The sequence below is a fragment of the Falco peregrinus genome, chromosome 10 (assembly GCF_023634155.1).
Source record: "Falco peregrinus isolate bFalPer1 chromosome 10, bFalPer1.pri, whole genome shotgun sequence".
Lineage (NCBI taxonomy): Eukaryota > Metazoa > Chordata > Aves > Falconiformes > Falconidae > Falco > Falco peregrinus.
The window spans coordinates 7481201-7493850 of NC_073730.1; the positions used below are offsets into that span (position 1 = coordinate 7481201).

Consider the following 12650-nt stretch of genomic DNA (forward strand, 5'->3'; position numbering starts at 1 on the left):
CAGAGCCATCAGCCTTCTGGACCTGCTGGGCTTGGCTGGTCCTCCAGCACTCTGTATTTTGGCAGGTCCCACTTCAGTGGATGCAAGTGCTGTTCAAATATAAAGTGGGAATTGATAATGAGGATTGCATCTGTTCACACTAGGGCTCTTCTCAGCCCTCACTGCTTTCCAAGTAAAGGTTTGCAGTCCCTCACATCAGCCACTTTCTACCTCTTACAACAGCAGTTGCACAAAGCCCGCTGTATACCCCGCTTTTGCCTCAGTGCTGGTAGCTGCTCCCCCCAACTTTCTGCACCAGTTAATGCAAGAAACAATATCGTATGCTGTTTCCTACAGAAGCACTGCCGCATTTGTAAACTCACATAAGAAGTCATCTAGATCCCTGCAGAGGTCAAATGATGTGATGCCTCTTGTTGATTCTCAGCCAGGCTTTGGGGATAGTCCCCACCGTCACGTAAGTAACTGGGAAAGGGAATTCATGTTCCTCCTCTGTTTTTTGCCTGCAGTAACCTCCAGCAATGTGTTACCATGTCATCTTCCATGGCCCTGTCCCTCTCGAAGGTTAGAGCAACCCTCAGCCTTAGTCTGTGTTGTGACCTATAAACCCAGGCCTGCTTGTGGACACCTCCTGTCTCAGGTGGGTAATCTCAGTTACAAACTCCACAGCCTCTTAGAAAAGATCAGATTAAAAGCATTTAACAAGTATAGCTGAAAACCCAGTTCCTTCTCTAAAGGTTAAACTTCTGAACTGCAGATAATTACTACTCTTCTCCTCCCTTTGATGGCATCTCCTATGTTAAGCTGTAGAAACAATATGTAGGTGCTTCAAAGTTTAAAATAAGTGAACATCTCTTGATGTGGCTGTGAGTTAAAAAATACCATCTTTGTGTTTCCAAATGAAGAACCCATGGCAGAAGAGCTGGAGGTGTGTTCCCATTCAGCGGGTGAGTCACCAGCAGAGCTGAGGGCAGTGCTCTGTGCCAGGGTCTTACTTCGAAGAGCAGCAAGGCTGGTACTTGCAAAGCCAGCCTGTTGGCAGGGGACATGGGACGCTGCTCTGCTGTCCCTGTGCTGCTGGGCGATTGCATGTTCATTAGCTGCAAAGGGGTGTACCAGCCCTGTACACAGCCCTTGGGTAGGGCGGACATGGTGGTGCTTGGTGGGACTGAAGCGCGGCTGCCTTGTGCTCCTTGCTGCTGGGCTGGAGCTGCCAGCTCTGTGCTGCCCACATGGTTTGGTGTCAGTGGGGCATCTGCCAGCCGTGGCTTTGTGTGGAGATGGTGGCGTGGGTGCTGCCCCAGCGCCTGTGGCACTCCGTGCTGGAGGGGCTCTGCAGGGACAGTCCCCTGCAGGCAGGGATGGAGGAGAACCAGGCCTGGGTGGCAGAGGCAGGCTGGCGTGTCCTGCCGAGCAGCAGGCAGCAGATGGCAATGTCGCCTTGCAAGAGCTGCAGGGAAGGATGCAGGCAGGCAGGGATGCAGGTAGATGTTTGCTGTGCTGACAACTTGAAGTGACCCTCTCGGCAGTGGCTGCAGCTTCTTTAGGGACCGGACAAAGTGACCCTCTCGGCAGTGGCTCCAGCTTCTTTAGCAGACGCTGGAGAGTTTCAAGCAGCACTGGATACCTGGTAGAGGTGCTCCTTGGCCCCGGGCTATCTTGGGTCCCTGCTCCCTGTGGCCACCCAGGTGGGAGAGGTGAGCGAGGGGGAAGGCAGGGACACCCTTTTCTGCCTGCTGCCCTCCCGTCCTGCCAGGGAAAGGCTGCTCTGGGGCTGCCCACACTGGACTGGTTGCAGTTGGAGTAGCCTCAAGATATGAAAAAGCCCAGGCTAGCTCTTGCCACACCCTTGCGGGGTATGATTTTGACAGCTGGGGAAACTGAGGCAGGGAGTGTGCTTGTGAATGGGTACTGGAGTCACCACGGAGCTGGTCAGCTGTTGTTTCTAGCAGTGGGGTGAAGCTGCTCCCACCGCTGAGCCTTGGTAAAGGCTTGGCGTGGCCAGGACACAAGCTTTGGCAGGGTGTCATGCCTCCTTTCCCTGACTCACCTCGTTGCCAGTGGGTATTTTTGGGGTGCAGCAGGCTGGGGGGCTCAGGTGGCCGCATCTCTTCATGCTCAGGGAGCGCTCCGTGCCCCACAGAGCCATGGTGGGGTGGAAAGCCAGGCTGTTCGCTGTTGCTGCCTGGCTTGGCCGCATCTCGGGGCCATGGGGCCATCCCAGAGCTGTACCTCAGGGGACTTTGTGCAGCCGTGCGCTCTCTATCTGATGGGAGGAGAGCCAGTGCTGGAAGCTCGCTCTTCCCCTTTTCTCTGAGAGGCTCCATCCCATCCTTTATCAGGTAGGGCTGCTGAGCTCAGGGAAATGGGAGCTGGTTTCCTGCTCGGGGCAGGCTCCTGAGGAGTGGCCATGCCATTTTGCTGACTTCCCCGAGCTAACAACATCCTAGCTACTGCATCAGCAGTACGGAAAACAGGGCTGGCATCAGCCCTGGGTGCAGTTGGGAGCTCCAGGGTGCTGCCAATGTAACATAAGCAGCCAAGGCACCTCATTGCAGGCCTGTGAAGGAGAGGCCAAAAGGTACTGGGAAGTGATTTTGAGTTGTCAAGAGGTGTACTGCGGGTCCCCTTGGCCTCCCCATTGCCTGGCTCCAGCACATGTCACCTTGGGCTGGGACCAAGCTATTCACCAGGGAGTGAGGCACTGAACTGCACTTACTGGGGCCATCCTGTGCTCCCCAAGCAGGAGTGCTTCAAATTGGCACAGGGCCATGCCGGTGCTAGAAAACAAATTAATTTATTCCAGTTGAACACTCCTGATTCAGCACTTTTCCTGCCAGCACTTTACAGCGGGTGTGAGGTAACAAGAAGATACTGTGCACAGCGGGGTGACGGTCATCCTGGCCAGGTATCTTCTGATTAGGTGCAATACAGAGATACTGACTGTGCACTCTCGGCACGCTGGGGCCAGAGGTGGGGTTCGGCAAAAGGTTGTGTGGGTCAGGGAAACAGGGATGGATCCTCATGGTGCCCCTGTCACCCACCCTCAGCTTATCCCTGGCTCTGTGCTAAAGAATGTGAGTGCCTTGGAAGGTGCTGGTTTTGGGATTCTTCTTAAAAAAAATTAAGGCTTTATGCCAGAAGGCATCAGGTCTGTGTGGCCTGAGCCTAATTTCTTCTTCTGAGAGAATTTGTGTGGCTCTGTTTTCTTTTTACATTTACCTAAAGCGTGGCATTTGTGTCATCCGTTAAACAGCAGCCAGGCTCTGCTGCAGCAGCAGCTGTGTTTTGAGGGCAGGAGAAGTGTTCTGGGCTGATACATCCACAAAACATTGCAAACGGTGCTTATGAGAGAGCGATCAGACTGAGTGAGAGGTCCCGAGAGAGGCACTGAGGTTTTTGAGCTGGGCTCTGCATTAATGCTATGTGTGGTTTCATGTATTCCTCCCCTCTGAAATTATGCTTTGGTTTATAGGAGAGACTTGACATTTCACATTAGCCCTTTGCTGAGACACTTGTCTCAGCTGGAGGAGCACCAATTGACTGAGGCACAATGCGAAGGCGCAGAGGTCTTCTCTGTCCAAGAGGATGGTAAGTGTGATGTGTAACAAGCAGGGACCGATGGCAGAGAGGGAGTGTGGGAACCCAGAGAAGGGGACTGGCAGTGCTAGAAAAGCTGTGGCTAGAAATGAGGAAACCCTCCCTGCCTTGGAATCAAGTACCATACTGAGCCAGATCCTTCTCCACTTGTTTTGTGTCCTGATCACCTAGAAGTCCTGGAAAAATTAATGGAGAGGGGAAAACAATCAAAACTTGAATGCATTGCATGTTAGTGGTGACCTTCCCCTGTGGTGGAGATAAGGAATATGCAGCCTTTGCAGTTAGGGGAAGGAGCCGATTTCAGTCCAGGACCAGGAGATGACTATCTAGCTGGACATTGCTTGTGCCACGTAAACCTGCTGGGGGTCAGATTGCTGCCAGTGTTATAAACCTCTGTCATTCTCCAGATGCCAATAGGCCTTTATCTCTTAAAGTGAATCTTATTAACTAGGAGTGGACTTTGCTGCCTGTATTGTGGCCTTTAAGCCTCACTTGAGGTTCTTCACCCTCAAATGAATTGGAGAGGGTTTGACAGGGTGGAGGAAAAGAAAAACAAAGTAGTTTCCTCCAGTGTGAGCTTCTCTGAGCTGTGGGTGTCCTGCCAGCCCCATGGCTGGGCACTGCTTCAGGACCAACTCCAGGTTTGCTCCAGTGCAATGGTCGGGATCCAGGGTGGTCTGGGGGCTGTGCCAAGCTCTTGGCTTCCTCTGTGCTGGAGCAGCCCAGGTCCTTCACACATGCAGGGTCTCAGTAGGGCTCTACCAACTCCAACCAAGCCAGCTGGGATGCTCTTTCTGTTTAGAGCAGGAAGCTGCCCTCACTCTGCAGTTCCCCTGGCTGGTGCAGAAGAACTCAGCAGAGACACTCACCCACCTAACACTCCTCACAACCACTAAGTCCACGGGTAGCAGGCTTGCAGCTAAATGCTAGGCTACAGCTAACCTCACCTACAGTCCTGCAAGCAGGAATGTCACAAAGGACCTCTTAGGGTCTTAGACTAATTAATGTCTATTTTTGTGTTCCCAGGAAGGCTTCTGTAGCAAGAGCAGTAATTCACTGAGGTCCTGGTGTGGGCGATAGCTCCATTTCACACCTGGTTCCTGTTAAGGTTATTCTGCTCCCCAGGACAGTTTGAACCACCACCCTGTCCTCCCAGTGTGGCTGCTTCCCTCCACTATTTCAAGATAAAGCAGCACATTTGTCTTGGGAAAGGGAGCCTCTGGTCAAGGGGAAAGGGAACATTATCTTGTCCCTGGTGCTGGCTCCTTGTCCCTTAACACTTCACCTGTCTTGCCAGGCTGTCCCCTTCCCCATTGCATAGGGAAGGAAAGCATTGCTCAAGCTTGGTGGGTGGGACTGCAGAGGGTAGTGAAGATGTCCTGGTTTCTTTAGGTAGCTATAAACCTGCAGGTGTGGAGTTTGCTGTTGGGACCACTTGGGCCTCTTCTACCAACTTGGCTTCTCAAACAGCTGCTCCAAGAGCTGTGATGAATGGCAGTTTGTCAGCAGAGAGAAATGTACTGCCTGCCTTGCTAGCAAAGAGCTAGCAGGGAGGCTGGAGGCTGGGCTGCCTGTCCAGAGGTTTGCAAAGCTGCTGAGCCCTTCATGCTGCTGCTTCCTGCATCTCCCACATCGGCAGAGGGCACTGCATGTCCACACTTGATCCACCTGGGAAGGGAGGGAAGGTCCTCTCCACCCCTCAGGCTCCAGGGCCAGAGGCATGGACCAGCAGCATTTGTGCTCTGACCACCAGGCCTCCCCCCCAGCTCCCTGCTAAAGGGCCCCGGGCTGCGGGGCCACCCCCCTGATGGAAAGATTGGGTCTGATGAGGGAAATCAGGAGGCACTCGGTGAAATGATGAGCAAATTTAGATCAAACGGCAGGAAATCCGCTCTCTGGCAGTGCAGAAAAGCCGCGCTATGGAAAGCTGTGGTCCGGCAGGAGGTCATCCAAGACAAACAGGGAGCTGCCTTCTGGGGTGGACTGGCTGACTGGGAGGATGGGTGAGAGCCGGAGATCTGGGCAGGCAAAGCCATAAAAAAGCAGTTTGGCTTTGTGTTCTGCTGTGGTCACTGCAGGCGGTCGAGGAGGAGCTCCCACCCTGCCCACGGGCTGCAGGATGGGGGTACCCCCAGCCCACGCAGGGAGCAGAAGGAGCCTTTCCCACCATAGCCTGAGGCAGTCTGATGGCTGGGTTTTTTTCATTAGAACAAGGCATTTATCACCCTGAGTGGCATCAGCCTGCTCCTACCTGGGTTTGGTGCAAGTTGTGTCCTCCTTGGTGAGGCAGGCAGGGGGCCAGCACTTGGAGGCAGGCTTTGGGCTCTTCCAGTGGGTATTTGTGTGCAGACATAGGGATAAATGTCCTGAAGGGGATGTTTCCATGGTGCCCATGGTAGTAGCTGCTTGCTGGAGTGAACAGGACAGGTACTACCTCTTGCATTGCTGTAGCACTGCAGGTTTCAATGCAATAGTGACTTCAAGTGGAGTTCCTGGCTGAAGAGGCAGCAGTAAAGTTCAAATGGACTTTCTTGGATGGTATGTCCTGCTGTCTGTCATGGAGCAGGAAGGGAGAGCAATTGGATTGTGGAGTGTTGCCTCTCTGATTTCTTCAGTGGTTGAAATCTGTGTTTGTCTTCAGAACTCTTGCCCTTGGATAGTGATTTGGCAGCGCTTGGATGACCACCCTGTAAACCCCACCTGCCTGGCTAGTTTCTGCAGGGTAGAAGTTACAACTGAAGCAGTGGTGAACCTCAACAGGAGAGCAGGCTTGTGTATCTCCAGGCGGCACCTGCAGTTCGAGCAAGCCCAAAGGCTTCACTCAAATGTAAGCTGATGCATTTCTAGCCAGTAGAGGTGATTGCTCCCTAGAAACCTGCCTTGGAGTTCATTTGTTCACCGAAACCTTTATCAAGAGAGTGAAGGTGATTTTCCAGACTTGTTGATGTCCTCGGGAGATAGCTTGCATGCAGACTTTCCAAGACACTGCAATCTCAGCTATTGCCCTTTGACAGCAGCAAAGATAAAGACACATGAACCTCCTGCTCAAGGAAGCTCCCCCCTCCTCTTGCACCACTTCCTTGAGATCAGCAAGCAGCCTGCTGCCTCACAGCCTGAGACTCTGTCCCCAGAAGAAGCAGCTGGGGTTTTACACACAGTCATAATTGCCCATGAAAGTACTCTCTGACTTGTTTCTCCTCACTTACTTGGAACAAAGGTTTCTGTGGAGGTGTCTGAGCTCTGCACAAGTGTGAGAAAGCATCAGGGTGGAGCTGGCTGATCTGCTCTGACTCTGCAAGCAAGAGGGGTGGATGGCATCTTGTTTAGGCTACCTAAACAAGTATCTGTTGCTCAGAAGAGAGGAGAAGGCTGAGCTAAAACCATGTTCCCTGACTCGATAGTGCCTGAAACAACAGTGTGTTTATGTAGGACTATAAAGAAGCCAGGAAACACCGCCAGCCGAGCCATGAATGTCCTAGTGAACCTCCTGGAGCCCGGGCATGGTCTCAGCTTGCTCCCTCTGGCAAGCATCAGACCCAAAAGGGAGAGGTCTGTAAGTGGGACGAACTAGGGAGCTCAAGGCTGCACAGACCTGACATGAGAAGGGCCTGTGGCAGTGCCAGTCAGCAAAGATGGAAGGGGAGGTGAGCTCCAGTGAGCGCTGGACCATGTCCATCCTGCAGGCTCTCCATCCTCATAGAATCGTTTAGGTTGGAAAAGATTTTTAAGATCATAGAATGCAACTGTTAACCTAGCACTGCCAAGTCCACCTCTAAACCTTATCCCTAAATGCCACATCCACACGTCTTTTAAATACCTCCAAGGATGGTGACTCGAGCACTTCCCTGGGCAGCCTGTTCCAGTGCTTGACAACCCTTTCAGTGAAAATATTTTTTCCTAATATCCCATCTAAACCTCCCCCGGTGTAATGTGGGCCATTTCCTCTTACCCTATGGCTTGTTACCTGGGAGAAGAGACCGACCCCCACCTGGCTACACCCTCCTGTCAGGCAGCTGTAGGGAGCGATAAGGTCCCCCCTGAGCCCCCTCCTCTCCAGGCTGAACCCCCCCAGCCGCCCCCCCCAGCCTGGTGCCCTGGCCCCTTCCCCAGCCCCTGCCCGGTTCTGGACACGCTCCAGCCCCTCAATGTCCCTCTTGTTGTGAGGGGCCCGACACTGACCCCAGGGTTCGAGGTGCCGCCTCCCCAGTGCCGAGTGCGGGGGGCCGGTCACAGCCCCGCTCCTGCTGGCCACGCTGTTTCTGGTACAAGCCAGGATGCTGTTGGCCTTCTTGGCCACCTGGGCACACTGCTGGCTCACGTTCAGCTGGTGGTCGCCCAGCACCCCCAGCCCCTTTCCCCCCAGGCGGTTTCCCAGCCCCTCTGCCCCCAGCCCGTAGCGCTGCGTGGGGCTGGTGTGACCCACCTGCAGGACCCGGCACTGAGCCCTGTTGAACCTCATCCAGCTGGCCTGGGCCCATCGATTCAGCCTCTCCGGGTCCCTCTGCAGAGCCTCCTGCCCTCAAGCAGATCAACACTTCTGCCCAGCTTGGCGTTGTCTGCGAAGTGACGGAGGGTGCACTCGATCCCCTCATCCAGATTGTTGTTAAAGACATTAAACAGAACTGGCCGCAAGGCTGAGCCCTGGGGAACACCAGGTGTGACCGGCTGCCAACTGGATTTAACTCACCACCACGCTTTGGGCCTGCCCATCCACAGGTCATCCCCCACAGTTCATTCTGGGAGAGGGAGCTGGGCTTGCCATCTTGCCATTGAGATGCAGTTTCAGAGGCTTTCCTCAGATGAAGTTCTGTGAAGAGTCCTGGATGTTGGGCTTAGAGTCTTTGGACTGATGAATGCAGATGAGACCTCTGCTCACCGCAAGCAACCTGCTGAAATAGGTGCTTCCAGAAGCCAGTTGTGCTTTGTCTTGGAAACAGGTTGGGTTTACGTTACTTTGTGTCCACTGGTCCCCTAAGGAGACTGCCTTGGGGTCCTTCCCTCTCAACTGTCAGGAATCTTCCACAGATTTCCAGCACAAATATATCTGTGGCTGGCTTTTTCCTCATTTGTTCTTGAGCCAGAGGACAGTGCTGGCACAAACAGCTCTTCTCTCTGCCTGTACTCTTCAATGTTGATTTCAAATAGTCTTTCCTTGGCCTTGGGTTTCAGAGGGATGCATTTCAAAACCAGAAATAAATGGGCTTGAAATATTTCCCATAATTTTGCAAGATCTTGACCCTCTGATAGCAAGATTAAAAGAAAGATAACAACAAAATCAGCATTCAGGCTGGAACCACTATTGTTAAATAGACAACACTGTAAAGCCAGTACTTCTTGTTTACAATTGAACTCATGAATTTTTAGATATTAATGTATGAGGGATTGAGTAAACAACCATTGTGCCTCTAAGGAATGAGTCTCAGGCTGTCCTGAGCTGGAATACTTTGTACTTTCCTGATTGCCTTCCAAGAATTTCAAATTACTTTGTAACAGAAAAACAAGCCTGCTTCACGAGATGTTTGCGAGGTTCTCAGAACAGCCTGAATTCTTCTGCACTGTGATGTGGCTGGTTTGGAGGCAGAGCTCTGCAGCTGGGTACTATGGGATGCTGAGCACGTAGGTGTTCGTAGAGTGGTGGGGACTACGCATGAAGAATAATTGGGTCAGGAGAGTCAGCCTGGATGTATTAAAACCCTGCTGTAGTGCACAGGTCTGCAACCAGTGTTTAGCCCTGTCAGTCCCTGTTCCCAGGTTGATGGGCATGGAGGCATTGTGGACACTGGCCCAGCAATCCTGTGAGTCCTGTGGTGAAGGAGAGGTGAAGGGACTAGTGGGAAGTCACACAGCAGGTCGGGGTGAGAGCCAGCAAGAAAAGGATTCTGCTTGCCTAACCTATGAGCCTTTCAGGAGCAGCTAGGATGCTCTCGGGCACCAGGCCATGGAAACAGCCCCCAAGGAGTACAAAAGGACATGTGGGCAGGGCTTGTCCCCTTGTGCACTGGAGAGACCATGCCGTGTTCTCCAGGGAAAATGCGGACCATGTTATGTACTCGTGGGCTCTCCAGGCTTACTAGGGTGTTTCTGAGCATGGTGGCCCTGACACCACAGGCTGTGGTGCACTTGCAAATTGTCTCTTATTTCTGGCTGTCCTATGCTAAGCGAGTGCTCTTCAGGACATTGCCTGGATACTTTGCAACCAAAAATAACACTTGGGACTGGACACAAGCCTGCTTAATGTCTGTGCCAGCCCTGGGCTGCCCAAGTGCCATTTGGCTAGTTTCTGAGCCAAGACCCCACAGCCATAAATGGAGACAACTTTCCACTGGTGCTGGTGGCTGGGCATTGCAGACAGGACATGCAACAAAAGCAGCCGATGGCCTGGCAACCTTGAGGTGTCACTCCTGGCCAGCCCGGGCAATCCTGTCCTGGGCATCATGGCCAGCACTTTGGCAAAGCAGGCAGGATGGGTGCCCCGCTACCTGGGTTGTGCTTGGGTTTGGTTTCCAGTCCAGCAGCCTGAAGCTGTGGAAAGGGTCATGAATTCAAGTTACCAAACCATCTGCTGGCTGCATTTTAAAAAACAATTAAAGCAAAATTGTTTCCAGCCTTTCTGTTTGCAAGATGTAGTCTAAAGAGAGATAGCCAAGCCTGGATTTGCCTGATCCTGCTGCAGCCCCACATATGAGTTAATTTGATCTAATCCATCCCCTGTGCATTCTGGAAAGTGTGTAATTCCCCACTGAGGGCTCAGGGAGTGTGCAGGTAAACAGGGCTGCCATGCTATTAGGTTCGAGTGATGGTGAAGCCCATGAAAACGGCATTTTGATACTTTTTTTTGAGTTGCTTTTGATCCAAAATTATTAAAGAGTTTTTAAAAAAAAGGAGGAAGTAAGAATGTTTTTGCATGGTGGAGGACGATAGGGTGTTGCTGAAGACTGATGGATGACAGGTCTAGGTGATGTTGGATGGAGCTGCTGAAGCAGTGGTCTGGGGAGCTCTTCCCGGGATACTCCACAGGGCAGGGGGACTGGTGTGGCTGCATGAGTGAGTGGGGGCATGGGAGCCTTGGGAGCTGCCTCTGCTCCCACACTGGCTCTCAGTGACCTCTCAAAACACAAAACTTTGCTTTCTTCCTTTTCCTGTGGTGAAAGGCATGCAACGATGGCAAAAAAGGGGTAGGGATGAACAGAGAAGGTAGCGTGACAGCGTTCTTCCTTGTCCTCCTTTGGCAGCTGTCACCTTGTTAAATCGGAGAATAACCTTGTGTTGGAGGGGAAGGTTAGGCCATGCCTGATGGTGAGGGGCATATATAGAGAGAGAGGATTTAATATTCTTTCCTGGGTGTTTTTATGTCCGCAGGGTTTTCGTTCCTATTCTGCTGAGAGGTCATGCCCTGGAGAGAGGTGGAAATGAGTCCTCGTAACCCATGGAGGGCATGTGTCTGGGGGCACCCTTACACCTGGGGACTGCTTGAGAGCCAAAGAGGACGGGATCAGGATGCCCTTAAAGAAAGCCAGGGACAGTTTGCCCAGGTGCTTCAGGCTGTGCTTGGTGGAGAGGATGCACACCCACACCACTGGTGCCAAACCTCTTGTGACTGCCCCTGTGATGCTCTGGGTGCAAAGCAGAAGTGAGGTTTGATGTTACAGAGCTCAGATTTGGGCTGAAGCATTGCCTTTTTCCAGCAGGAGAAGGTAACGTGCCCCAGTGCTAAGTCTTGAAGAGGATGAGATGAGATGAGATGAGATGAGATGAGATGAGATGAGATGAGATGAGATGAGATGAGATGAGATGGTGGCAGCTGGTGGTGTTGGGTGGAGTTTGGGGACTGTGGGGTGCATTGGGGACAGCCCAGCTTGGCCATCACCCACCACCCATGCCCTGCCATGCCAGCGACCACTGAGTGTAGCATGGTTGTATATCGAGGGGCTGCCCATATCTTGTTTGTTGATATGAGACATACCGAGGTCTCATATCTTATCTGTTGGTGGGGGGAATAAACCAACAGGCTGGCGAAGAGGCAGGAGAGGGGTCTTCCCCGACGAGCAGGGAGGGTAGCACAGCTGCAGGGTCCTGGAGAGGCTCTGCTGGGGCAGCTGCTTGATTTGCAACAAGAAAGCCCTGAGCACGGTGCTGGGCCGTGCTGGCGGCTTATGTAAGAGCTGGCAGCAGGGCCGGCGGTGCGGAAACCCAGCGGGCTGCCAGCGGGGCGCGAGCGCCTTTGATTTCGTCCTGTTTGCTCAGCAGCTTTCATGCGGCGGGGGAGCGGGGCGAGGGCGCGAGATTCCTGCACACTGAACTCCTCTGTTTCTCTCAGCAGGATAAACAGGACATAAAACAAAGCCCCGAGCCAGCCCTCGCCTCCGAGGCAGCGGGATGCCAAACCCCCCTTGGGGCAGCCTGTCCCTCCATGTGCTTCTTGGGGAGCAGCCACCCCATCCAGGGTGCCGTGGCCTCGGCCTCGGATGCAGGGAGTTGTGGGAGCCCACCCAGAGGGGTTTCTGGGCGCTGCAGCCATTTTCGCAGCTGGGTGAGGCTTGCCCCATCACATTGGTGAGGAGTGAGGGGGAAGAAGGGGACCAAGCTCCCTGGCAGGGCTCAGGCGGCAAGCCCTATGGCCTCGGAGAGCTGAGGATGGGCGCTCCAGAGTGATGCCAGGCTGGACACCGTGTGGACACCAGCTGGGCTGAGTGTCCCCTGCAGGGGTTTTGCTGTAACCACAGGGTGCAGTCCCAGGCAGAGGTACCAAGCCCCATCTGATGCACCATGGGATGCAGTGGGGGAAGGAGAGGGGTCAGATGCTGGTCCCCTCTGCGGTGGGCTCTGTGTGTGGGGTTTCAGTGCTCCCTTAAAGCTGGGCTGCTTTATTTATAACTTCCCCTGAGGAGTAATTTCCAGGCTCTCTAGCCCCCGTGGTAGATGCCTGTCAGTGACAGAGGGCAATGGGGCTGAGCTCAGCCGTTTCCCAACGCAGTATTTGCTAAGCTGGCTCCCCAGAGATGTGCCAGCCCAAGCACGTGCCAGCTCCCCTGGATTTCCACAGGGCTGTGATT

The 12650-nt window shown here is 53.4% G+C and overlaps 1 protein-coding gene across 4 annotated transcripts in view; it reads left to right on the forward strand.

Moving 5' to 3' along the window:
- LOC106112098 (zinc finger protein 501-like) overlaps window positions 1-12650 on the forward strand; it is a 53286-nt gene that overhangs the window by 23288 nt on the left and 17348 nt on the right. For all 4 annotated transcript variants that reach the window (XM_027778595.2, XM_055815499.1, XM_055815500.1 and 1 more), the window contains 2 exons: window positions 507-3588; window positions 10957-11291. The gene's annotated coding sequence lies outside the window, so the exon portion shown is untranslated. The remainder of the gene's footprint in view (window positions 1-506; window positions 3589-10956; window positions 11292-12650) is intronic.